Here is a 26,289-nt window from a genome sequence, read left to right as displayed (position 1 = left end):
ACTTTTGGACTTTACTTGGACCTTCACTTCATGGCACTTCTTAGATACCATACACTTGTTATAGCAGAGGTGTCCCCTCCACTGAGTTGTTTGCTTTGGTGGCCTGGGTCTGCAGAAGGCAGCCTGAGCCTTTCTTTGCTAGATGGATGGTGTCCTTCTCCCCCCCAGCATGCTCAGTGAAGTCCTACAAAGCAGCCTCGTGAATGATTCCCTGACCCTCAGGCCGATTTCACAGGTGGGCGTAGGCTGCCTAACTGCCTTCTGTCTGGTTGCAAAGAACAGATTCACTCTTGTCACCTCAGTTCTAAGGAGGCTTATTGTTAGGTCCTGGGAAGAGGAAACCCCCGGGCTTCGGGAAGGGCTGGGGCTTTGGGGAACTGGATGCCAGAGGCTGGAACCAAAGGCTGTTTGGATCCTCACTCGGTCTGGGCGCCTCTGCTGAAGGGGGTATGTGTCATTCTGGAAACCTGCCCTCAGTGTTAACCCAACTCTCCAAGTTGCTAGTCTGAATACGGGGGTTGTGGGGGAGGCAGGGGGCAGGGGTCTCTCTGCTTCACTGCCTGCTACCAACGAGCTTTATTTCCTTAGTTTAGATCTCCCAGAGAATGTGAAGGATTGAGCTAATTAGCCATCAGCTTTGAAATTAAACCACATATAGGTTGATTGCCATCCCAAAGATGAGTTTCTTTTAGATAATTTCCAATCCTGGTCTGTCAGGTTCTGTTCCATATGACTAGCAGGTTGAAGGGGGCGGGGGTGGTGTGGGGTGTGGGGTGTGTGTGTGTGTGTGTGTGTGTGTGTGTGTGTTTTAGTATAGAAAATCATTGCCTAAGGCTTCCCCCAAGCATTGACTGGGAATATTACCAACTTCCTTCACAAGGGGCTGTGGGCAGGGCATACACCACAGTGGGGTGAAGAGTACACTTTCATGTAATGCCCACAATATAACTACGATGGAGGTTACTACTCCTGTTTTGAAATTGAGAAATTTGGGCCAAAAGAGGTTAAGTACTTTGCTTACAGTTATAGACTTAATAGGTAGCAGACCTGGGATTTGAAGCCAGATTTATTTGACTCCACTAGGCCATGACATGTGTTTTACTTTTGAGTTCCTCAGAGATGAGGCAGGGCCGTGTTGAAAGCTGAAATAGCGCTGGCCCTTCCTTGTTCCTGGAGGGCCTGGGCTGTGAGTGTTGTCCTAGTGTTTGACAGCTAGGATAGCTTTCCTTTTTCCCATCTTAAGGCAAAGAGCTTCCAAGAAAGACTCTGAGTTTTCAGTTATTGAAGAGAAATAATTAAAACTCAGTGCTTTGAAGTCAATACTGCTCCCGCTGCAGTACAGCTGAATGAGGGCCTGGGTTGAGGGCGGAGGTCTTAAACGGAGGCGTCCTCGCAGGAGCTGTGGAACATGAGGGGCCAGCATTCCCAGAGCAGCCCATCCATCTGTCACGCCCATTTCCTCCTCACAGGTGCTCAGTACAGGTACTCTTCCTCTGTTAGGGGTTTGTGATTTCTTCCCAGCATATGGAGGTTGGACAGCATAACCAGGGCAGTAGCTTGGCAGCAGTACACAGTAGGCACTCAGTAGGTGTTGGCTGGAGGCTTGTGGCTCTACTTCTTGTCCCCATGTAGGCACCTACTTGATGAATCACTTGTCCTCATGCCACAGCCTTGACATTTCTCTTTGTTCAAGTCTTACCAGCCTTGGGGGAGAAGGTGGGTTTTCTGGTATCTGTTTGGGGAATTCTTTGAATTTCTCTTTGGGCCTCTTAAGTGGTCCAGCATTCAACTGCTGTGATTGTAACTGTTTTTAGTCTTGTAAACTGCGCTTTGGGAAAAAAAAGACGCTTGGAATTGCCAATCTCTGCTCTTCCTGTTCCCCTCCACTCCTCCGATTTTACTTCTTGGTGGCAGTGTAGTGATTAACAGTGTAGATTTTGGAGCCAGACAGATCTAGGCTTTAAGTCCCTGCTCTGACACATACAGGCTATGTGACCTTTGGCAAGGGACTCAGTCTTTCTGAGCATGGGGCATGTAAAAGGCACTTAGTACAGTGAATGGTGCATGGGAATGATTCAAAGTTAGGTGCTGCTGCTATTACTTTAATGATAAACATGATAATAGTGTTTTCTTCTCAGGATTGTTAATGCTCATTATTCCCAAAGGGGGGAGCTCTTAACTTTGAACTGCAGCCACACAGTAATGGACAGGAGCCTTCATGCATGGTCGTCTTGTTTATATTCTGTTGTCATCCTAGGGTTTGAAGCATTTCAAGTGTTACAAAGCAAATTTCGTATGAAGATAATTATCATGTTCCTAATGAAGTTGGGAGCTGACGTATTTTAATTAATGCTGTGCCAGCAACCCTTTTGATAAGGTGAAGTGTGATTATTTTTTTTGAGGCCTTCATCTACTTGGCCATAATTACTGGACATTTGGAACATTCAGCCATAATGTCTGCTGATTTGTACACTTTCATTAAGCAATCAGGATTGAATGACCCAGTGACCAGACTTTCAGGGGATCAGGTTCCAATTTTTGAGGAGGAGGAGGTGGTTTTGCTTTCTGCCCATTCTCCCCCGGGGACCTTCCCTCACTTTTGGTGCAGATCTGAAACAGTATTGCTGTACATGTTTTTGAGGCTGTGATTTTTATAGACCTCTGCTATTCATTGTCTTCTTGCCTTGTGAACCTGTATTTAGAGGATAAAATTTTTATAATGCACTAACTATTTTGGGGGTGCTAAAGGTGATTAATAATGGAAATGAAAAAGATGACATTAGAACTATGAGAATCAGAAGAAACAGGGAGAAGACTAAAGTCAAAAACTTGAGAATTTAAAAGAGATTGTTGATTTCATATCTACTCTCATTTTATAGACTCTGAACTCCCTCAGAACAGAGACCATGTTTGACTTGTTCTGTGTTGTATTCCTTGTACTTCTCACAGAACCTGATGCAGAAAAGAATTTGTTGAATAAATGAATGAGAAAATGGAGGCCCAATGACACTTATGTAAATTACATTGATGTCTATAGGGACAGAGGCCGGGCCAGGATCTGGACCTCCAAGACCCAGTGAGAGAAGTATGAAGAAGTGAATGAGGTAAAGGAGGCAAGAACTTTTTTTTTTTTAAATACAAAATAGAAAGGTTTTTAATTAGCAGAAAATTTGGACAATACGAACAAACCAAATGAAATCTTACCACATAAATGTTAATTTATGAACTTTAGAACTAGTATCTTCTAAATTCGGCAAGTTTTGCCAAATGGACCAGGTTCATTTGCTTTGAAAAACTCTTCAGGGAAGAGGCTGTATTCAGAATAAGTTCTGGGAAAATGCTATGTTTTTCTATGGCTGTTTCTCCTCAGCTATATCTAGTCTCCTAAAGTCCTGTCTGATGTTGAAATTCTAAAGCCACTGTTAGAAAATATATACCATTCAGTTGCAATGACATCTCAGAAAAACTCTTTGAGGTAAAGGAGGCAAGGATTTTTAAAATATTGACACAGTAATATATTAAGAATGTATAAGAGTTACAAAGTAGAAATGTAAATTTCATGTGCTGGCAATTCATAAGGAATAATTATGTGGATTGTATGGATGTGTGGTATTGTATTATTCAATGCTGCTGTTTGATTGTTTTTCAAAAAGCAGAAGTTGAGCAGCTGCTTAACAGTTTTTGCTGTTTTTTTCATCCCTATTTTTTCGTGGTTTTATTCTTTCATTACTTAGACTATGACAACTTTTCAATCTCAGAGTCTCATGACTTTTTCCCTTTTCCACCTTAGGTTTATAGTTGCTGTGTTGAATTATCATTGATTTCAAAACTCTTTTCCTTGCTATTAATACAGATGATGTAATTTCTAATCCATTTTCATTTGTCAGAGCCTTTATACAGAAAGTGGGTCAAAAGCTAATGTGACAAATATCTCCATTCAGTAAGATTTTGAGTTTTGAGCCAGGTCCCCAAATATGCCCTGTGTAGTGTACGTTCCATGGACCAGACACTGCTTTGTCCCCCACTCTCCTGGCTGCCTCCACCGCAGACAGAGGTGCCACAGGAGCCGCCTGCAGGCAATGGGTACATGTTCCTTAAACACTGGGGTACTTTCAGGTGATATAATGGGTAGATTCTCCTATTCTCATGTCTTGAAGGTAGTAAGGATCCTAAATCCTGAATCAGGTCAAAGGTGTAGCTTTCTGGGATGGGAGTGGAGTTGGGGGTCAGATATTTCCTGAGGAGTTGGGGAGCACAGACTGACCATTACCTTCCTCCCATCCTTCCCTGTTCAGCTCCATGGCATGTGTTGGTGATAGTGATTTGTGGTGAGTAGAGGTGTCCTTAGCAGACAAAGGTGAGGACCACCAATCTTTCCTTCTTAGAATGCACCTGGCAGTGTTTTACCTTGATGATGTTTTCCTGGGTGGTCACAATACTGTTGATTGCCAGATAATTGTAGCCCCAAAGGGGTGATCAGTACAACCACTTGCTATAGGGCTGGTACACACATAGTTGAGGGAACCAGTTTAAGGATGGTTTTGGGTGGCATATAGGATGTATTGCCCTTAGCTCACTGGAACACACATGGTTTCCAATTATGTAGACACCTAGAAAAATTAGTTTTGAAAAACCCTCAAGTATGCCTGTAGACCTCCTTGCCAATTCATCTGTAATTATTTATTGATCAGATACCATGTGACCAGCAGACCTGGCTCAGATAGAATAGTAAAATTTGTTCCCAGGTTTTGAACTGTCATTCTGTTTGTGATTTAGATTATTAGGGAAATTTACCCTGAAATCAAGACAAATAGCCTCTGGGAGTTGTGAGGGGAAATTCATCTGTCTCCTCTGTCATCTTAGAGAAGGTGCCACACTTGTACTTTGAGCAGTAGATTATGTGCAATCAGCAGTGCTGAGTGTATGAGCATTTTTAATTAGTCTTCATGCCCTCTGTCTAATGCAATCAGAAACCCTCTATCAAAGTAGAGATTTATAATCAATCAGGCATCATCTTCTGGGGTAAGTATAAACCCATTTGCTGTTTTAGAGAATTATTATTTAACCAGGCAGATATCTATATACCAAGTATATTTTAAGCATGTAGACTTAAATCTCAAATTGCAGATTGCTCTGATTAAGGGTAATTGTGTGAATTAAGGTATCTGTAGCCTTCACTCTCTACAGAGAAAACCTACCAATAGGACAAAATAATGTTAGAGAAAGCATCAGCTGGGCGTCAGGGAGACCTGTGTTCTAGGCCTGGCTTTGTGTACCCATTTCCTCATCTGGAAAAATTAAAGAGAATTGAAATAGCTGATATTTAAGCCTATCTTAGTGTAACCACATGAACTAGAAAATATGCACGTACAGATATTAGCTTAATGTAGTATATCTGGGGCTTAAATAATTATTTTTGTCTGTAAGTGGTATTATAGTTGTCTTCTTTATGTCTGCACTCAACATTTTTTCTGTAGTGAATCTGCATTATTTTTGTGATTATAAAACAGGAAATCAGCGAAGGCAAACAACACAGACCTCCTCAAATAGGAACCCCCACTCAATCTAAGGGCCAGAAATTGCTTATAAATCCACATTTGTGAGGAAATGTCATTGTTATGAATGTAGACTATTCTTTTCCTGAGGTAATTGAGTTTGGTCAGCTTGCCTTTATCATAGTGATAACTGAAGAGTTCCTTGAGTTCTTTTAATCAGGATCTAGAAAAACTTTACTCTGATTGTACCTAGATTAAAGATCAAAAGAAACTAAAAAGCAAAAAAAAAAAAAAATCGGGTCCTCTTGGGACCAGCCTTTTTTCTTCCATTAGCTAAAATGAAACCATTGAAACATGTTAATTGTTGAAATGCAGACAAAACAAAATTAAATAAAACACACACACAACAATCCCACTTTCCAGAAATAACCACTGTTGACATTTTGGGTTATGTCCTTCCAGAATTTATATTACATATACATGGATGTATGTGTGTGTGTGTTTATTTGTTATCATACACACAGATATATATGTATAGTGCTTTCTTATTTTACTTACCAGTAGAGGACAGTCCGTTAGACTGTATAGTTTAATGGACCCAGGGACCATGCCTTGTTCAGTCTGTCAGAGTACCGGTGCTGCAGTGATGCCTGGCACACAGCAGGAATTGAATAAATATCCATGGAACAACTGCATATATGTTGGCTATCTTTCCAGGTCATCTGTTTTACTATTAAAGATTATTTTGAAGACTAGGTACAATCCTATAGTGTAGATGTATCACATTTAGTTGTTTCTAGTCTTTAATTATAAAAAAACACTGCTGAAATAAAATGCTTTTGTAATTAAATGTTTGATACCCCATAAGTTATTCAATACAGTTAATACCCTAAAGATCGAATTGGTGGATCAGAGGGTATGTATGTGTTTCTCATTTTTGATAGCATTGCCAAATGTCCTCCAGAAAGGGTGTGTCCGCCATTCTCTGTTCCAGTGAAAGAAGGTAGTGCCTGATTTCACCTGCATGCTTGGGATCAATGACTTTTTCTTTCCAGTTGAAATTGTTGTTGAGATAATTGTACATTTACATGCTGTTGTAAGAAATAATACACAGAAAACCCTTGTACCCTTTGCATAGTTTCCCGTAATTAAAACATTTTGCAAAACTATGGTGTAATATCATAATCGGGATGTTGACAGTGATATAATCCACAAATCTTCCCCAGTTTTACTTGTACTCATTTGTGTGTGCCTGAGTTGATGCATCAAGTTCTTTATAAGTTCTGCATTTGTGTAGGTTTGTGTATCCACCACCACAGTCAAGATATTGAGCAGTTACAACACTACAAGAATCCATCCTATTGCCTTTTTATAATCATGCCTTTTCCCTCCCCCCCCATTACCCCCTGCCTAACCCCTGCCAACCTCTCATCTGTCCTCCATTTATAAAATTTTGTCATTTCAAAATGTTATACAAAAGGAATCACAATGTATGCAGTTGTGTAGAATTGACCTTTATCACTCAGCATAATTCTCTGGACATTTATCCAAGTTGTTGCTGGTTTCAATAATTGATTACTTTTTTTTTTTGCTGACTAGTAGTTTATGGTATGGATATACCACATTTGGTTAACCATTCACCTGTTGAAGGAAATCTGGGCTGATTCCACTTTTGATTATTATATATAAAGATGCGATGAGCATTTGTGTACAAGTTTTGGTGTGAACATAAGTTTCATTTCTCTGAGATAAATACCAAAAAAGTCAATTGTTGGGATATATGGTAGTTACATGTTCAGTTTTTTTAAGAAACTGCCAGACTGTTTTCCAGAGTAGATGTACCCCTTTACATTCCCACTAGCAATGTATGAGTGATCCAGTTTCTTTGTACCCCCACCAACATTTAGTGTTGTCACTGTTTTTTATTTTAGCTTATTCTGATAGGTGTGTAGTGATCCATCTTTGTGGTTTTAATTTATATTTCCTTAATAGCTAATAATATCGAACATCTTTTCATGTGCTTATTTGCTTTCTGTATATCCTCTTTAGTGAAATGTCTTTTGCCCATTTTCTAATTGGATTATTTGGTGTTTTTTACTGTTGAGTTTTGAGAGTTCTCTAGTATTCTAGATACTAGTCCTTTGTCAGATATGTGGTTTGCAAATATCTTTTGCCAGTCTTTAATTTATCTTTCCATCTTCACATAGGCTTTTACCGAGCAAAAATTAAAAAATTTAGATGAGGTTCAATTTATCAGTTTTTCCTTTTATGGATCATGCTTTTGGTGTCAAGTCTCAGAACTCTTTGCCTAGCCAGCATGGACTTCTGATTCATTCCTCAGAGACCCTCTCATGTTGATCATAATTTTGCAACTTGAGGTAACTGTTTAGGAATTGGGTTGGAATATCCTTAACTTCATTAATAACTAGACTATTGTCTTTCCTTTTCTCCTATCTTTGGTTGGTAAACTATAAGGGCTCCCTTTTATTTCATGCTGTCAAGATCTTTCATAAAATGTTACAGTCCCACTTGAGAATGGGCATCGGAGTCTGATCATTCATTCATCTTATTCATAAGCTCTTTTGCCAATTCTTATACAGTTTCTCTAATTGTAACATGTAGAAGAACTCTTTATCATGAAGGATGGTGATGAATGTGAAAATGGGGCATCTTGGGACTAGTGTGTACCCCTAAAGGTGAAAAGGGCTTTTGCTGCAAACCTTTAGGGAGTTGCATTTTATGTTTTACAGCTTCCCTTAGGCAGAGTAGGTAGTAGTGTAGTTGTATAGGGCGGTGGTTGGCTGTGAACATGTTACAGGGCTGTAGCCTGCTTCCAAACCCAAGTTTGGCTGCTCATTCATTGTGAAAAGGCCAGAACTCAAGGGGCAAGGGTAAGTGAAAAGGGAAGTTTGCTTTATTCAGGAAGCTGGCAACCTGGAAAGCCAGTGGACTAGTGTCCTGAGACCATCTCCCAAGTGCCAGAGTGAGAGCGGTTTAAAGGGGAACTTTGTGGATCACTGGTTCGCAGACAGACTTGCTGGTGTCCAGGAGGCCCTGTGCTTCAAAACTGCCCTGGGAATGGAATGCCCTTCTCTGTAGTTTCTAGGGGGTGCTAGGTGAAATTCCGGAAACTCAGAAAGGTCTGGTTAGAGGGCAATATGGAGGGAGAGGTTTAACTTCTTAGCCTGTTTTAAAATGGAATGAGTTAGCCTTTATTAGAGCCTCTACCAAACTCTGTGACTACATGGCCTAGTTTTTCATTCTGCCTGTTTCCTTTACTAGCTGAGTAAGCAGAGGCATGTTCCTTAATCTCTCTCCTTTAGTTTGCTCATTCGGAAAATGGGGATAATAATAGTGTTTACTTCATAGGATTGTTACAAGGATTAAGTCATTATGTGTAAAGTGCTCAGAGCAGAGTCTGGTAAGCACTATGGTGCTTGTTAATATTTTTATTATTGTACCTCTTGCTCAGTATTACCTTAGGTACTTGTCCAAGTGCAGATTCCTGGATCTCCACTCCTGGACTTACTGAATCAGAATCTGAAGGGTAAGGGCTCCAGCACTCTTCATCTTAGCAAGATTCCCACGTGGTTCTTAGGAAGGCTAGAGTTTTTAAACAGTTACTCAATCATTTCTATTTTTCCAGGGTGAGTGAACTCTCTGGTCTTTCTTTAGTGGTGTGGTTGGGTGTTTCTGCCAAAGCAAATGCCTTCTCTCTGAGAGCCCTCCCATTGTTGCCAGAAACTAACTGGAGTTTCTATACAGAAACAAGTTATGGTAGAACTACATATCCAACTGATTCACCAGCATGCCCTCTGGAGTGAGGCAGGTGTGAGACTATACGGGGCAATGGAGTCTGTGGTAAACTGTAGCATGAATACCATACTTAGTGATCTACAGGTAAAAATAATGGTAATGAAAAATAAGTCTGTGGGCTAGATTCAGTATTCTGGTTACCAATTTTAATGGTCTTGTGTAGGTACATTGCAGTGCCTTTTGCGGAGGGGGCAGTATGGGAGACTATTTATAAACCTGTGTGTCAATTTTCTATAAATAGATTGCTCAAGGCCATCTTGATTTTCTACTAGCTTGTCTTTTAGGGATTATGGTCCATTTGTAAATATTGGAAATTAAACTCTGAGATAACCTCAGGTACATGCTTCCTTTCTCAAAAAGAATGAATCTGTGGTATTTCTCCCACAGGGATGTCATTGAAAGACACAGAAGTTGCCTTCCTGAGAGACTGAATTGACATTTCCTCCAAAAAAGACATAACCTTGCCTGTAGATACTGTTTTAAGCTAGAGGCTAGCTCTTGACAACACAGCTGGCTTCTTTTTCTAATACACAGGAACTTCTCTTACGCAGGTGATGTGGTTCTCTGGACACCAGTTCTTTCTTCATTCTCCGGAAAACACACCGACTTATGCCTGCTCCCTGCTGAGCGTTTTGTCTGGTTGGGTATTTGCAGTGTGCCCTCATGGTCCAAACTCCTCCTTCCACTGCTTAGCATGAGCGTTGTTTCAGTAATCATATGATCTCATCAAACAACATACAAACTGATGAAATATATGAAAAGGAAGTTGTTTGTTTCTATGAAGTTGGATTCTTTGGCAAGACTAAGTAAAGGCAAGTTGCTATTGGGTCGTGTCACATGAGCGTGGGAGAGAGAACTAAAAGATTGGCAAGATGTTTCAAATGTGGAACGATTCCACACTTAGGTTGAGTCACACTGAGATTGTTCTCGACTTCAAGTAGCCAAACTGGAAATTATGTATTATACATTTTGGCTGTGGTTTATACAGGAAAGACAACTTTGAATTTCAATCAGTAGACCTGTATGTGAAGAGCTTGCTTTGGTGACTATGAAAATATTAACAAATAAATTTGCTTTTTTATGGTTCATGAAAAAAATAGGGTGCTTAAAATGTGTACGTGTATAATTTTTAATGATTTGGTGCCTTGAATGACATTTTATATTCATCTGCCAACCATCGTCTCAATTACAATAGGATTTCTCCAGTTGCTCCATCTCACAGAGCTATATGCTAACAAAATTGTGTAGTTGACTAAGAGTAGTCAGCATCTGAATTGGAGGGAGGTTCTCTTTTCAGAGAAGACAACACTTTCAGAGCAAAGTATCTGTAAATATCTTTTAAAACAATTCTTATTGAAATTTGTAGTTTGACTTGTTTATACCATAGCTCTATCTAGTTTTAGTTTTTCGAATCCTTAAATATCAGTCATTATACATTTGGTAAAATCCACATTTTGCTTTCTTACCCTGTGAAAAATTTCTCATATAAATGATGCTCATTATTCAATATAAGGTGATAGAAAGTGATCTAGTTTTCAAGTTCAGCAGTATTCAGAATACTCAATAGCAGTGAAATTGGGTATAAAAAATTATCCCTGCTTCAGACATGAACTGATAAAATTGTTTTTATATAAGATCTTTGTGGCAAAAATAAGAAATTTAGAAAATAAAAAATACTAACAGTCTGCTTATGTGGCTGCTCTGTTCTACTCCCACTGTATCCTTTGGGTGCGCCCTGCTTCCTAAGTCAGGCAGCTGTGCAGCTGCTCAGGTCACACCCAACCCACCCAGGGCTCTGGGAGTGCCCTCTCCTGTGGCTTCCTAAGCAGTGATGTTGAAGGTAGAACAGACAGGACAATTTGGATAAACAACTACATAAGTTTTTCCTTATACTGACTTTTGTTAGAGTCCATAAAAGAAACAGTTGAATAATACCCTCCTTGAAGATGGAAATTTGCTTTCTGATCACATATGTACCCCCAGTGGTAACCAATGAGTCATTTGCCCTTTGTGATCTGCACTCTGTTAGCTGAAGCTAGGGTTGTCATTTTTCTTTTCTCTAGGTTGATCATCTCTATCCATTAAGGGTCTTTTAGAACATCAAATTAGTTTTTTAGACCCTCTCTTGCCTTTAGCAGCAAGACTAGATAATCACTTATTACCTGCACATGCTAGGTTTCCAAGAATATTTTTTGAATGAATGAGTAATTTTGCCAGTCTCAACAGATATCACTTGTGTTTGCTAATAACCCCAACTGAAAACCAGCATTATCAGTTAGGCTAATAATGCATTAAGTTGAGAGTAGGAGTGTTAATGCAGGCATAATGTAGTAAAATTGCCTGGCTGGAGCTGGTAATTGGACCTTAGCCACAGCATGTACATTTTGCAGGCGCTTATGTTTCTCCTCTTTTCCACCATGAAAGCTCATTCTTTTGAGACTCATGTCTGTGTCATCACCATTCAATAACATTCATTAAGCTCCTCCATGCTGAGTACTGCCAGGTTTTGTCCCTTCTAATGAACATGAACATTTAAGTTGAAGGAGAGGCTTTTATGTGACACTGCTTTGTCCTGGAAGGACTAATCTGTGCGTACACATGATTTTGGCATGTGTTTTCCTCAGCTGAGTAAGCTAATTAGATCAATCACATTTATTTGTTGGCAAAGCTCTGGCTGCCTCTTAAAAACAGGGGTAAATCATACCGAATATCATAATTCCTCCAAGTGGTAAAGATAACTCAAGACAAATGCTGGGCATAGAAGCCACAGGGCATAAATCTGCAAAGAAGTAAAAAGCTAACCTTTTCAAACAATATGGCTTCTGTCTCACTTACCAACTTTACATCTCCCTCTATGGCCCCGGAAGATGACTGGTTAGCCAGAGATGGGTAAGATTCCTCAAGGGAGGAACAACCTAAGACAGGCACAGTCGCAGGGGGGCCATCAGGTGAGAAATTGGGGATCAACAGTGGTGAAGCTTAGAACCTCACCCCCCCTGTTTTGAGAGAAATCTTCTGCATCCGTGGATGTTTTAATGCCCTTGTCTAGCTTGGATTAACACATAGTCTACAGGCACACACCTGATCATCTACAATTGCTCTCTTACAACACTAAACTATGTTTTCTACCTTTATCTTGCATCTACCTACCACTTCAGCATTTTATTAAAAATAAAAATAATAATAATAAAGGGAGAAATGTGGGATCCACATATAAATCAAGTAGAAAAATCAAATGAATATTCATATTTGACCTGATTGTTTATAGTTCATAATGCGTGATCAAAACCGAAAGTTTCTGTGATGACTGCCCTTATACTGTTCACCATGTAAGAATTTATTCACTATGTAAGAATTTGTTCACCATGTAAGAACTTGTTTGTTATTCTACAGAAGATTGGAGACTGATGAGAATTAGGCTTGAGATGGATTAATGATTGTACATTGAGCATTGACTCCCCTATACAGAATTTTATTGTTGTTAACAACCATTTGATCAATAAATATGAGAGATGCCCTCTCAAAAAAAAAACAACGGGTAAATCAGCTTGTCTTTATGCTGGAGATATTATCAGACCTGGGCTCTGTCAGTATCAGCCTTTGTGGGTTCTCTATCTTGATTTTGTAAATAGTTGCTTCCTTTACACAATAGATGTTCACACTCATTGACTCTTTGCTGATCGCGTTTGTCCCTTGCAGGGCACCCTTCCCAGATGTCAAACGCCGTGGAAAGGACACAGTGCATGGGGTTGTTTCACTTCTTTGTGCTGCTCTTGGTAGGGTTTTAAAATGCTTTATAAATAAGCATTGCACTAAGTGTTTTACCAAATTTATAGAAATCAAAATAAAAGGAAACATTTCTTTTTCAACCCTTACTGGGTTGAGGTGTGACTTTTTTCTCTTCATCTTTTTGCTCCCAGGGCTCCATGTTTTCTATGTTCTCTTAATTCTCTCTTCAAAGTGTGTTTCTGATTTGCCCACCTCTGCTTTCTCTCTGTGCTGTCACCTGGCCCAGTCCCTCGGCACCTCATCCCCTGCTTTGTAATCCCCCTTTCTCTCTGTCAGCAGCCTCCTTTTGACTCTAGCATATCCAGGTTTATCTGCCAGACTAATTTCCTTACATTCCTCTTTTGTCCTGTAACTACTTTGCTCAGAAATCTTGATTAGCTCCCCATTGTCTAATGAACTAGATCTTAATTCCCTTGCCTGGCTCTCATTTTCCAGTTCCACCTACTCTTACCAGTGGTAGTTCCTGTTCTCTTCAACAGTAAGTCATCTGCCCAGGGTGGTCAGCTGGGTTGCTGCTCCCTGCAGGAAGGTGTCCTGGGGAAAGAGCATGGGCACTGGGTCTGAGTAGCCTGGGGCCAGCTGCTGATTCAGCCACTTACCTTGGGGAGTTAACCTTTTAGACTTCTCACCTATGAATTGAGATAAGTACAGTCCTTCTGTTGCCAGGCAGCTGCGTCTACAGAGGTCTAACCTGCACACTAGGGGAAACCTCAGCCTGGATAGGGGAGGGCTCTTGACTCTGATAGGGAAAGGATTCTCAGTCAGGTCAAAAAAGGGCCAGCAAGGAAGGAATTCATTAAAGCAAGAGTAGAAGTGAATGTCAGCAGCCATGCAGGTAGTAGAGAGTAAGGAAGAACAGAGGGAGGAAAGGAAAGCTCATTAAACTCCTTCTCAGCATGGAGCAAATCCCTTGCCAACTCCTAAAGCCAGGGTCACCTGGCATCCAGTGTCCACTTGACCTCCATGGCATGGGAATTATATCCCTACTGCCCCAGAATTTGGGGGAACTGAGGAGCACTGGATGGAGTAAGATTATGTTCTGAGTACTTCCACTTCCCTACTGGCCTGAAATAAAACCGGGAGAGAGAAAAAGATTGTGTTAAGACTAGAAAGATGAATGAAATAGCAAAGACATTTACCAACAGAGGTGGAGGGTGGCAACTTCTTGTATTTATCATGAAAAAGCATTCAGAGACAAGAAAGTTTATTTGATAAGACAGTACACACTCAGACAGGAGTGCGGATGACCTCAGAAGGCATGCTTAAGGTAGGGTTTGGTGTTTTATATGGCCTTTTGGATAGGTGTTGTCAGAGGCATGATGTATACAGGTGATGACTGATTCCTTTGAAATGTCGTAAGAATAAGATTATTTATGTGAACTGTGTTGACCTGAATCTCAGCATTCTTTGCCCATGTAGGTTCATTTACCCAGAGGTTTATCTCTCGCCCTGGTTACCAGATTACTTAATGGATTAAAGAGCTGGAAGAAGAGCATATACATTAAGTTAAAGAATAAGCTGGGCCTAGGCTAAGTAGATTTTACGGTGGTGTGACCCTTGTCCCATTTCCCTGCTCTGTCTCACTTTCTTCATAGAGGTGTGAGTTGTGTATATAACTGACACATAGTAAGAATTTAGCAAAAGGGTGAACTATTAATGTATTATGCTTATGTTATCTAAAAAGCCATTCTAATAATTATGTTACTACTTATATATAATGTTTACTATGTGTCAGGCACTGTCCTGAAACTTATATGAATTTGTTTAATCCTCACAAGAAAATAGAGAATTTGGAATATGGAAACATCAAAGAAGAAAATAAAATACCTGGAGATAACTGCTATTCACATGTTATATGTCCTCCTATTCTTATTGATAAATATTACACATATATACATGACAATATGGGGCATATATACACATTTTATATAATTATGGTCATGCCATGTATATCATTTTATATCCTGTTTTTTATTGCTTACCATTTATTTATGAGCATTTGCCCATTAAATACTGTGTCATTTTGTAAACATTGGTACCTGGGAAGCTCTAAGTGGGGAAGGAGGATAAATGGTGACAAAAGTGGACTGTCTCATTAGCTTAATCAGAATCCTTTTACCTTAGCCCCAAAGAATTGCAAACATTGATTATTTAGGTCTATGGTCATAAGTAGTACCTCCAAATTTGGTCAGCTGTCTGGGAAGCCAAATGTTGGGAACCATTGTTCTAAGTCACTATTCTAATGAGTGAAGTTTTTTACTTAATTTGTCTACAGTGGACATATTGTTTAGTCCCAGTTTTGAAATAGCTAATAAACATTTCTACAGTTAAATGGGTCATAGGTCATGGCTTTAAAAAGAACTTCTGGTATGTATGCAAAATTGCCTTTCAAAAATGTACCAGTTTATTACTTCTGTTGTAGTGGGAACTGCAGGTCTCATTGTCCTTGTTGACTGCTTGCTCATTCTTCTTGTTGACCAATAATGTTTTGGTTAGTCATTGCTAATGTGATAGATGATCTAGGGCAAGAGTCATGGCTCAAACTGCCCTGAACCCAAAGTACTTTTAGTAATAAGGACAGGGTTCTCCATGGGTACTTACTTGGTTGATTTTTCAATGTGATAGGCTTTGTAGAAGCCTAGGAACTGGGGGAGATTGTACAAACCATTTACTATAGCTCCAGGTTTTGAAGATAAACAAAGTGAGACATAAGAAAGGTTATTTGCCTAAATTCATACAACTGGTTAGGAACAGAGTGAGTATTAGATTTCTCATTTTCAAACTCACTGTTTTTTTTTTTTTCACCGTGCCACCCTGTTCCTCATTTGCCTTATTTGTTCACCCATATCCCTCCATTTGGCTTCCCAGACAGCTGACCAAATTTGGAGATACTACTTATGACCATAGACCTAAATAATCAATGTTTGCAATTCTTTGGGGCTAAGGTAAAAGGACTCTGATGAAGCTAATGAGACAGTCCACTTTTGTCACCATTTATCCTCCTTCCCCACTTAGAGCTTCCTAGGTACCAATGTTGAACTCAGATAAAATGGAAGCAGTATGAAGATGGGCACCTGAAATATGGCCTGTCCCTGATGGGCAGTCCTCGGACTCTGTGAAGTTGTTTAGGGTATTGTGCTTGGAAATAGGTTTCCCATGGGCTTTGATGGTCGTTGCAATGGCTGGTTGTGTGGCTTTTCACCTCTTCTGCCATGGTGTGGAGAAAAGTTATGGTGTAGAGCTAATCCATGGAAGCTGGCTCAGCCTGACTGACCCTTGCCCCCAGACTGATTCTCGGAGCCATTCATTTTAATGCAGTTTGCTCTTCAAGTTTGGAAGTGTGTAAGTCCTCACTGCTTCACTCTTTGCATTTTGTTAGGAGCACTTTGAGCATTTAAGAGCACTTTGTTTCCCAGGAAGATCTGGGTAACATGAATTAATATTTCTGTATATTAATATGGTGGGATGTAAAGTAAATGCAATGAATTTTTGTAGTTCAAATCTTTTTTTTTTGATATTGTGGTGATTAAGCTATAAAAAGCTTAGAACTTCAAGGCTGGAGACACATTTTAAATTCATATCTCACCTTTATTGCCGGTAAGATCAACTAAATTGCCAAGGCAAAATGTTTCCTTGCTTTTCTTAGACTCAAAATAACCTAATTTTATCTCTCTGTCCTTAACAAAGAACAAAAGATGTTATGAATTGATTATAAGAATTATCTTGCTGGATTAAAATTTTCCTAAAGTAACATGCCTTGAAAAGCCTCTTGCCTTTGGAGAAAGGTAAATAAATGCCTTAATACAATTTCATATGCTTTGGGATGAGATGCTTAGGAAAGGAGCTTTTTAAAGATAATTATGTCTCATTTATCCTTTGGAAATATATAATGGTTGTCTAAACATCATGGAAATGATAGATAAAACTGGCCTTTGATTTTGGGCACAACCCTCTTTACCTTTATTTTACTCATTCATTTATTTATTCCTTCTTTAATTCACCCAACAAATGTTTCTTAATGGCCTGTTCTGTGACATGCCTTGTCAGGCACTGGAGATACAGCATTGAACAAAATGAAAACCTTGCTTTCACGGGGTTTATTGTCTTGTGGGGCAAATAGTCAAGCCCTTCCGGGAGGACTTGCTAGTCGTAGAGACGTGTAAGCTGAGACCTGAGGAGGGACAAGAAATCTTAGTCCCCCATGACTGGAGAATATGTGTAGTAGGAATAGATCTGAAATGCCACCAGAAAGTGGGATGCACATGTGACATGTTAAAGGAGGGCCTTGAAAATATTCAGGTTTAATTACTGTGGCTTCACTTCAAAAACAAAAACCTTTGGTTTTTTGAGCCTAAACTTTGTTTCTCCAGGTGGCCAGGCCTCACTAGCCAGGGGAAAATGCTTGGTGTCAGGTTACAATCACAAAGACATTCTTTTTGGATCCCTGCTTGACCAGCTCTAGCAGCTAGCTACTCATGGCCTTGCCATCTGCTCTGTGGTTTCAACACCGAGAGGTGATTCTTTCTCCAGGATGGCAGTTCTGATTAGAGTGTATTATTTCTACTCAGAAGCCAGGAGAAAACAACTATGGCATGTGTGCTGGTGCCTTCATTGTCCCCTGAAGAGCTGTCCTGATGGACTGCAGGCCATCCGTTGCATCCTATGTTGTATGAGAAGTGGCAGAAGTACCTGCAGATACAGTGCTGGAGATGTATTAGAATGAAGGTCTCTCTGGAACAGGACCGCCTTCTCTACTTGAGTGTGTGAATGACAGCTCCAAGAGAAAAGCCTGCATTTGCAGCAGGCCACAGACCCACAGCTAAGGTGGAAAGCTCCAAGATCATCTAGTCAGTGTTTTTTGAACTTTCTTAGATACTTCCCCCCCCCACCAACAAAATCTTCTATGGAAGTCTAGAATATAAATCTGATAAAAAGCAATGAAATTGACACCTTAGAAAGTTTCAGTATTCATAATTTAAAAAAACACCTGAAATACTGATTCTTCTCAAAGTTCTTGGGTTGTGGCAGACACAGATTGAAAAATAGCTTATAGTAATGGCTAGCTTTTATTAATGCTTGCAAACAAGAGAGACTCTGATGAGCTCTTACTTGCAGTGTTACTTTTAATCTCCTGGTAACCCTATGAGGCAGGCACCGTTATGATCATCCCTATGTTACTGACGAGGCATTAGGCTTAGAGAGGTTTTAATGTCCTGCTTAAGGTCATATGGCGGGTTAGTGATGAAGTTGGACTGGGTCCGGGGTCTCCCTGGTCAACTAGCCAATGCGTTTAGTTGGGATCTCAGCACTAGATGCCACAGGATGTTGTGACCTTCCTAAGTCACATTTGTGATCAATGCCAGCATCAGGACTGGGAACCAGGAATTCTGACCCTGGTCCAATATTCTTTGGGCTGTATCATAGTGGCAACCACTTTGAAAATACTGGAGTGATATTTTAATAAATGGGCTAGTTTTCTGGAAACACAGCTCTTTTAAAACAGACTGTAGTATAGGACACATGTCCTTCTTTTCACATAAAGCTTTACAGTTTTTCTGAAAGGGAGATGAGCATATGTTAAATTAAAAGGGAAAAAAGTCTCTACTTCTTTCTCCTCTCTTTCTCTTCTGTAATCAACAAGTCAAAAAATATTGAAAAGGGTTTATTTTTAAAAGAAAAAAGGTGGTAGCTGGGTTAGTTTACTTGTCTTATTCTCCAGGTTTTTGGTATGTATGTATGTATGCATGTATTTATTCTAAGAGAGTTAAATCAGCTACCACCCAAACATAAAGGATAATTGCTTTCTAAGTGGTAATGTGAGCACATAGAGAAAAAGCCACTTTTTGTATTAATTTTAAAGACTGGTAAGCATTTGAAACTATAAAAGTCTGAATATTGGGAAATGCTGATTGAGCTTATTGAAGCAGCCTTGGTATTGTTTTTGTTTGCCTAGCAAAGCTGATGTTCTTTATGTTTGAAGGCTTGTAACATTTTAAAGAATTCTTACTTCTTAAAAACATATTTCTTTCCTTCCACATGTCTTTAATAACCTTAGCTAGGCTGCTCCTTGTGGCTGACAGAGAGGTGAAGCTTCTTGTATGTCATCCTGGGGTGCAGACTCGGACAGGGAGTGTGCAGGAGTGTGCAGGAGTTAGGGTGTGCTCTTTGATTCAGCACCTGCGAGGAGAGAAGAAGGCAGGACTGGGCAGACAGATGGTGGACTGCGGTGAAGTCTGAGCAAAGGCCTACAGAGGGCTCTGAAGCCGTCCTGTGTTTGGGTGAGGGAGTCGCACACTCTCTTCATCCAGGCAAGGACGTGGGCTGCCTTTAAAGGAGGGTGTAATCTTGGGCTGTCTTAGCAGAGGGCAAACACTCAAAGGATTGACAGCAGTATTCCTAGGGGCTGGGAGAGTAAATGTCTCAGTCCTGGAGTGTCTGGTTGGATGTCACAGCATCCAGTAGAAAGCTGTTAACTCTTGAAATTCAGTGAAAGGGTAGCAGCAGGTGGAGAGAAGGTCGTCACATAATCTTTGCATGAAGAATATGGTTTAAAGGTAGATGGGTAGTTATACAGATGTAATCTGTTAACAAATCCAGTTTTCCCATGTTTGTGTGTTAAGAAAGTTTGATACATAACCCTGTTAAAAAAATAGAACCACTTTTTACCTGATTTACCTAATTCATGGTATAATTTATTCTAGCATTAAGTCCCAAATCTGGCTAAATCATAGATCTTTTAATTACTCACACAGGAATGTACTTTGGATTATAATTACCTGAGGAAAAGTCTGGGCCCATGCTGCCTGGAGAAGATGAGCTTTGTTAATAAAACCAGGAGCCAAATTTCAGAATCTGGTCCATAAGAGGGATTTAATATAAGGATTAATGACTTGCATTTTTATTTAAAATATTGCTTGGTTTTATATTTCATAAACAGTTATAGAAAAGCACACAGTGTTCTATCTTCATTTGCTTACTTAAATTGTATAGAAAAATCATAGTAGATATACAACTGAATTTATGAACTGTTCCTCACGTTATTGATCAGTATATGTCCTATGAAAAGGAAAACACAAAAAATGTTTTGAATCAGCATTTTGGGTAACGCATCTTTCAATAGATGTTTACATATATCCTCTTTCAGAACTAAAGTGATGAGTCAGGCTATGTAAAATGGTTAAAGTTTAGTAGGTTTTTTTCCCCCTTTTTATTGGTAGAATAATCAGTTTTGTTCATTTTTTTCTAACATGTATTGGAATTACTAACCAGCTGGATTTCCTTTGCAGAACTAGACGTTGTGTAAGCAAAGAAATATAACAGTATCTCTAGTGCTGAAACTCCAACTTTTCTGGACTCAAATGTTTGCGTGATGCATTGTGATGGTAATGATGACTAGTTGACTAGTGGCCACAGGTTTTTCAAACCAGTATTTTACTGTTACCAAACTTAAAAAAAAAGTATTGAGATATAATAGTACGTTAGTTTCAGGTGTACAACGAGTGATTTGAATGTTTATACACATTGTAAAATGATCACCAAAATAAGGCGAGTTATCATCTGTCATTTTACAAAGTTAATACATTATTATTGGCTATTCCCCATGCTGTACATTACATCTCCATGACATTATTTATTTATTATTAAAGTATCATTGATACAAAATCTTATGAAGGTTTCACATGAATGATATTGTGGTTTCAACATTCACTGCTATTATGAAGTACACCCCTACACCATTGCAGTCACTGTCTACCAGCGTAGTAAGACACTATAAAGTCATTGTCTTCTCTGCGCTGTACTGCCTTCCCCTTGACCTACTTATATTGTGTGTACTAATTATAATGCCCCTTAATCCCCTTCTCCCTACCCCCGACCCTCCCCAACCCTTACCCTTTGGTAACCACTAGTCCCTTCTTGGAGTCTGTGAGTCTGCTGCTGTTTTGTTCCTTCAGTTCTGCTTTGTTGTTATACTCCATGGTATATGAACGAAGTCATTTGGTACTTGCATAACTCATTTATTTTAACTGGAAATTTGTACCCCTTAATCTCCTTCCTCCATTGCATCCTCCCACACCCAACATCTCTCTCCACTGGCAACCACCAATCTGACCTCTGTATTTATGAGTTTGGGTTTTGTTTTGTTCATTTGTTTTGGGGTTTTAGATTCCACATGTAAGTGAAATCATGCAGCATTTATCTTTTTCTGTCTGACTTATTTCACTTAGCATAATATTCTCAAGGTCCATCCGTGTTGTTGCAAATGACAAGATTTCATTCTTTTTTAAGACTGAGTAGCATTCCATTGTGTGTGTGTGTGTGTGTGTGCACCACATCTTCTTTATCCATCCATTGATGTACACTTAGGTTGCTTCCATACCTTGGCTATTATAAATACTGCTGCAGTAAACTTAGGAGTGCATATATCTTTTTGAAGTAGTGTTTTCCTTTTCTTTGAATAGACACCCAGTAGTGGAATTGCTGTATCGTATGGTAGCTCTATTTTTAACTTTTTGAAGAACCTCCTGTAGGAAGATGGAAGTTCCATGGCCAGGATCCTCATCTGATATATCAGATGATATAATACTTAGCCTACTGTGCAGGCACATTCATGTATACCTGTTGGCGATAAGCCATTATTGCCTGCATGGCTATAAAAAGAGCTCCCCTGGTGCTAAGGGCAGAGACTAGAGAAGAGAGCAAGAGAGGGAAGCAGGAGAGTGGGAGAGCAGAGGCTAGAGGTGAGGGCAGAGGATGGAGTGGAGGCAGCACCTGGGACAGAGTCTAAGATGGACGCGGGTGGGATTCTAGTGCTTGACCTGCCACGGTGACAGTAAAGTTTGGTGTAGGTTGCTTTTTTACCCCCAAACGTTCTGTTATCATTATTTGGTGTCACCAAATCCACAGTGAAATTGCCCAGAGCTGAAACCCCCTTTGGCCCAGAGCTACACCACCATACTATTTCCCTTAAAGACTGCACCAATTTACATTTCCCCCAAAAGTGCAAGAGGGTCTCTTTTCTCCACATCTTTGCCAACACTTGTTATTTCTTACCTTTTTGATAATAGCCACTCTGACAAGTGTAAGGTGATATCCCATTATACTTTTGATTTGCATTTCCCTGATGTTTAATGGTATTGAGCATCTTTTCATGTGTCTGATGACCATCTGTGGGTCTTCTTTGGAAGAATGTTCAGGTCCTCTGCTCACTTTTTAATTGGATACATACATATATTTTTGTTACTGAGTTGTAAGACTTCTTCATATATTTTGAATATTAATCCCTTACAGATATATGATTTGCAAATATCTCCCATTCAGTAGGTTGACTTTTTGTTTTGTTGATGGTTTCCTTCACTGTGCGGAAGCTTTTTAGTTTCGAATACTCCCATTTGTTTATTTTTGCTTTTGTTTCCCTTGCCACTGGAGTCAGATCCAAAAAAACCAACTAAGACCCATGTCAAGGAACTTAATGCCTATGTTTTCTTCTATGGTTCCAGGTTTTATATTCAAGTTTGCAATCCATTTTGAGTTGATTTTTATAGAAGGCATAAGATAGTGGTCCATTTTCATTCTTTTGCATGTAGCTGTCCAGTTTTTCCAGCAGCATTTATTGAAGAGACTGTTCTTTCTCCATTGTATAATCTTGTTTCCTTTGTTTAAATGAAATGAGCATGTAAGTGTGGGTTTATTTCTGGGTTCTGTAATCTGTTTTCTTGATCTGTGTGTCTGTTTTTATGACAATATTGTACTGTTTTGATTACATTTTGTGTTTTGTAATTCACTTTTTACTTCTTTTTATTTTATATATCCCTGAACTAATTATTGTAGTTTTAATTTTGCCACTTTTGTTTTTAACCTTCTTGGTAGTGTTATAAGTGATTAATCCACTATATTTACTATGTATTTACTTTTTCCAGTGAGATTTTTATTTTCATATGTTTTCTTGATATTAATTAGTGTCAGATCTTTTCAGCTTAAAGAAATCCCTTTAATATTTCTTGTAAGGCTGGTTTAATGGTGATGAACTTCTTTAGCTTTTGCTTGTCTGGAAAGCTCTTTATCTCTTCTTCAAACCTTGCTGGACAGAGTATTCTTGGTTTAAGTTTTTTCCTTTTAGCACATGGAGTATGTCATGCCGCTCCATCCGGCCTGCAAGGTTTCTGCTGAGAAAATTTGCTGGTAGCCTTATTTGGATTCCCTCATATGTCACAATTTGTTTTTCTCTTGCTGCTTTTAAGATTATTTCTTTAACTTTTGACATTTTAATTATAATGTGTTTTGGTGTGGGTTTCTTTGGTTCATCTTACATGGTACTTTCTGAGCTTCTTGGACCTGGATATCTGTTTCCTTCCCTAAGTTAGGGAAATTTTCTGTTGTTGTTTCTACAAATAAGTTTTCTGACCCTTTCTTTCTCTCTTTTCTTTCTGTAATGCAAATGTTGTTCCATTTGATGTTGTCGTAGAGATACTACCTTATCTTCATTTTGTAAAATTCTTTTCTCTTTCTTTGCTGCTCTGTTTTGGTGAGTACTGGTGCTTTATCTTCCAGCTCACTGATCCATTCTGCTTCACCCAGTCCTCTAAACACCCTAGTGTATTTTTCAGTTCACTTACTGAATTCTTAATCTCTGTGACTTCTGTTTGGCACTATCTTATGGTTTCTCTGTTAAAGTTCTCACTGTGTTCATCTATTCTTCTCCTGAGTTGGGTGAGCATCTTTATGACCATTACTTTCAATTCTTTATTAGGTAAGTTACTTATCTGCATATTATTAAAGTCTTTTTCTAAGGTTTTTGTCGTATTTTTTTTCATTTGGAACGTATCTCTTTCCTCATTTTGCTTGACTGTCTGTGTTTGATTCTCTAAGTTAAATACCTCTCTCAGTCTTGCAGGAGTGGCTTGTGTAGGTAATGATCCCACTTAATCTTCTCCTAGCTCTTGGTTGTCTCTTGAATCTTTGTGATTGCCTAAACTGTCTGAATTATTCTTGATATGCACCCTTTGTTGAAGGTGTGCCAGTGATCCAGGAGAGGAATCTAACTTAGTGCTTAGTTTCAGGCTGATTGGAAGCCAACCTTCAGGTCACAGCTTTTAAAGCATGCAAATATATATAGTCTTGTGGGGCCATAATTGTAATCCCTGCTGGCCTCCTGACCAGGAGATCTGGAGGTGTCTACTGGGTGACAGTTGCAAAAATCAGGGCACCAGATGAATGTATAAGCTTCTTTATAGGGAGTCTTGTTGAGCTGCAGTGAGGCTGGAGCGGTTCAGGAGGATGGTGTTTCCCTGCTTCTGCTCCCTGGGAGTGCCTCCTTAGCCTCTATATGTGTGTGAAACCTAAAGCCTGTCGTTGAAGCTGAAGCTGCAGGCTATGTAATAGGCCTTCTTCATAAGAATGATGCCAGGGTTCTTGTTTGTGGAGTTGAAGAATGAGCTTAGCAAACAGTCAAGCCAGGGAGACTTTTATTGAGAGATACAGTGAGAGGACAGAGCTCCTGGCTCATGCCAGGAGGGGACAAGAGAGCCCGTAGTGGGGCGTTGTCTAGGGGATTTATAGGTAGTTGAGGATATTTGGGAACATGAAAAAAAGCTTAGGGGGTTAAGTGGTCCCTTAATATTTAGAATTAGCTTAACATAAGGAATTTCTGCCTTGATTTCTCTCTGGGATACCTGCATCTTGGTCTGGGAGCATATCAAAAGACTGCCTGCCCAGCTCCCAAGGTGGGCTGAAAAATACCGTCTTGTTTGCTAAAGAGTAAGTTAAGAATCTTACTTCTTAAACTTCCTGGGTGTTAAAATGCAATTTTATCTTTAAGGTAGAATCCTTCCTGCCTTTTATTATGTTGTTTACAGCTGGGTCTGCATGCTAAATTAGTGGCCCAGTTTGCAAAATCACCTCATCTGATCTGAAGGAGGAAAGACAGCGCATAGGCATGGGCCTTTAGTATACTCAGGTGAATCTTACACATGATTACAAATGATTAGCATAATGAAAACATGTGCTACTCTTCTTTATCTGGGGAACATTAACTGATCTCACTGAAGAATGACTCTAGAGCTTAATGTTCAAGACAGAGTTTTGGTAGGGGGTTTCCTTGCATGTAGTTACATTGTTCTGACTGTAAATGTCCTGCCTTGCTTTTTCCAGAGGCCCTCACCCTATTCTGTCTAAGCCCATGGTCCCTGTCTCAAGAAGACTGGGGTTGTGTTTCAGTCAGCTGTTTGTGTAGTGTCCTGGGATGGTGGCCTGCCAAGAACTGTCTTTCTTATTGTTACAGTCCCATGTAGCTCTCGAATGCCACTCTTGGCCTCCAGGGCCAGCTGATCAAGGTGTGTGCCCTTTGTGGATTGCATGTGCCTGCTGGCTTTGAGGGTAGTGGGCGGGGCATGCTTCCAGGCTGCAGAAAGACAGCAGGAAAATGTCTGGACTACACATGCCAGTAGGCTTCAGCAATGCAGAAGGGTGTCTTATCTGTGCACACATGCCAGCTGTAGTCTGGGAACAGGACAGGCTGGTACCACTCACTTGTGATCACATGCCCCATCCTTGGGGCAGGGGAATGGTGCAACTGTAGCTCATGCTGCAGACTTTAGTTAGGGAGTGGGGGGCTGCTGCAACCATCCATGCTCTCTGGCCTCAGTACCCCGTCCCAGCCAGGTGATGAGAAGGTGCTGCCCCCAGGCACTCTTGCCTGTGCTACCAGGTCACACAGAGATCTGTGTGCAACAATGGTACCCCACCACACTTCTGTCTCAGGGCTTCATTACATAGTCATGATTGACTAAATTATTGTCAGTAAGTGTCTCCCCCACCAGACCAGCAAATGTATCTCCCTCACACATAGTCTAGGCACTTTACAAACTGCTTTTTTTTCGCTGAGTCTTGGGGTAAGACCTCAGGTGAGCCCTCTAAAATGGGAATCTGTTTCCTGTAGCACTTTGGGAATTGTGGATGTCAGTGCCTCTGGTTTTCCAATCTGGATGTCCTGGGAGCTCATTTCTGTGGGGCTGAGGATAGGGTGCCTGGTGTGGAACACCAAACCCTCAGTCCTCCAGGAACAGTGCCTGTCTGGTGATCTCTCCTTATTTTGTGTTGCTGTGTGGCTGGGAGACTGGAGGCGGGTGAGAGGGTGGGGTTTTTTGGGAGACTGTCTCTGCCTAGCTTACCCTTGTCCATGTGGCCCTTTTAT

General features: G+C 40.0%; 1 protein-coding gene across 7 annotated transcripts in view; it reads left to right on the top strand.

Moving 5' to 3' along the window:
• The window catches only part of FHIP1A (FHF complex subunit HOOK interacting protein 1A), a 252,114-nt gene that overhangs the window by 122,525 nt on the left and 103,300 nt on the right, over positions 1-26,289 (top strand). For 2 of the 7 annotated variants that reach the window (XM_036998555.2, XM_073232580.1), the window contains one exon: positions 3,038-3,104. The exons of the other annotated variants lie outside the window; for them this stretch is intronic. The gene's annotated coding sequence lies outside the window, so the exon portion shown is untranslated. The remainder of the gene's footprint in view (positions 1-3,037; positions 3,105-26,289) is intronic. 7 annotated transcript variants of the gene reach the window in all.

This window comes from Manis javanica, chromosome 3 (assembly GCF_040802235.1).
Source record: "Manis javanica isolate MJ-LG chromosome 3, MJ_LKY, whole genome shotgun sequence".
Lineage (NCBI taxonomy): Eukaryota > Metazoa > Chordata > Mammalia > Pholidota > Manidae > Manis > Manis javanica.
This window is presented reverse-complemented; position numbering and strand designations above follow the sequence as displayed.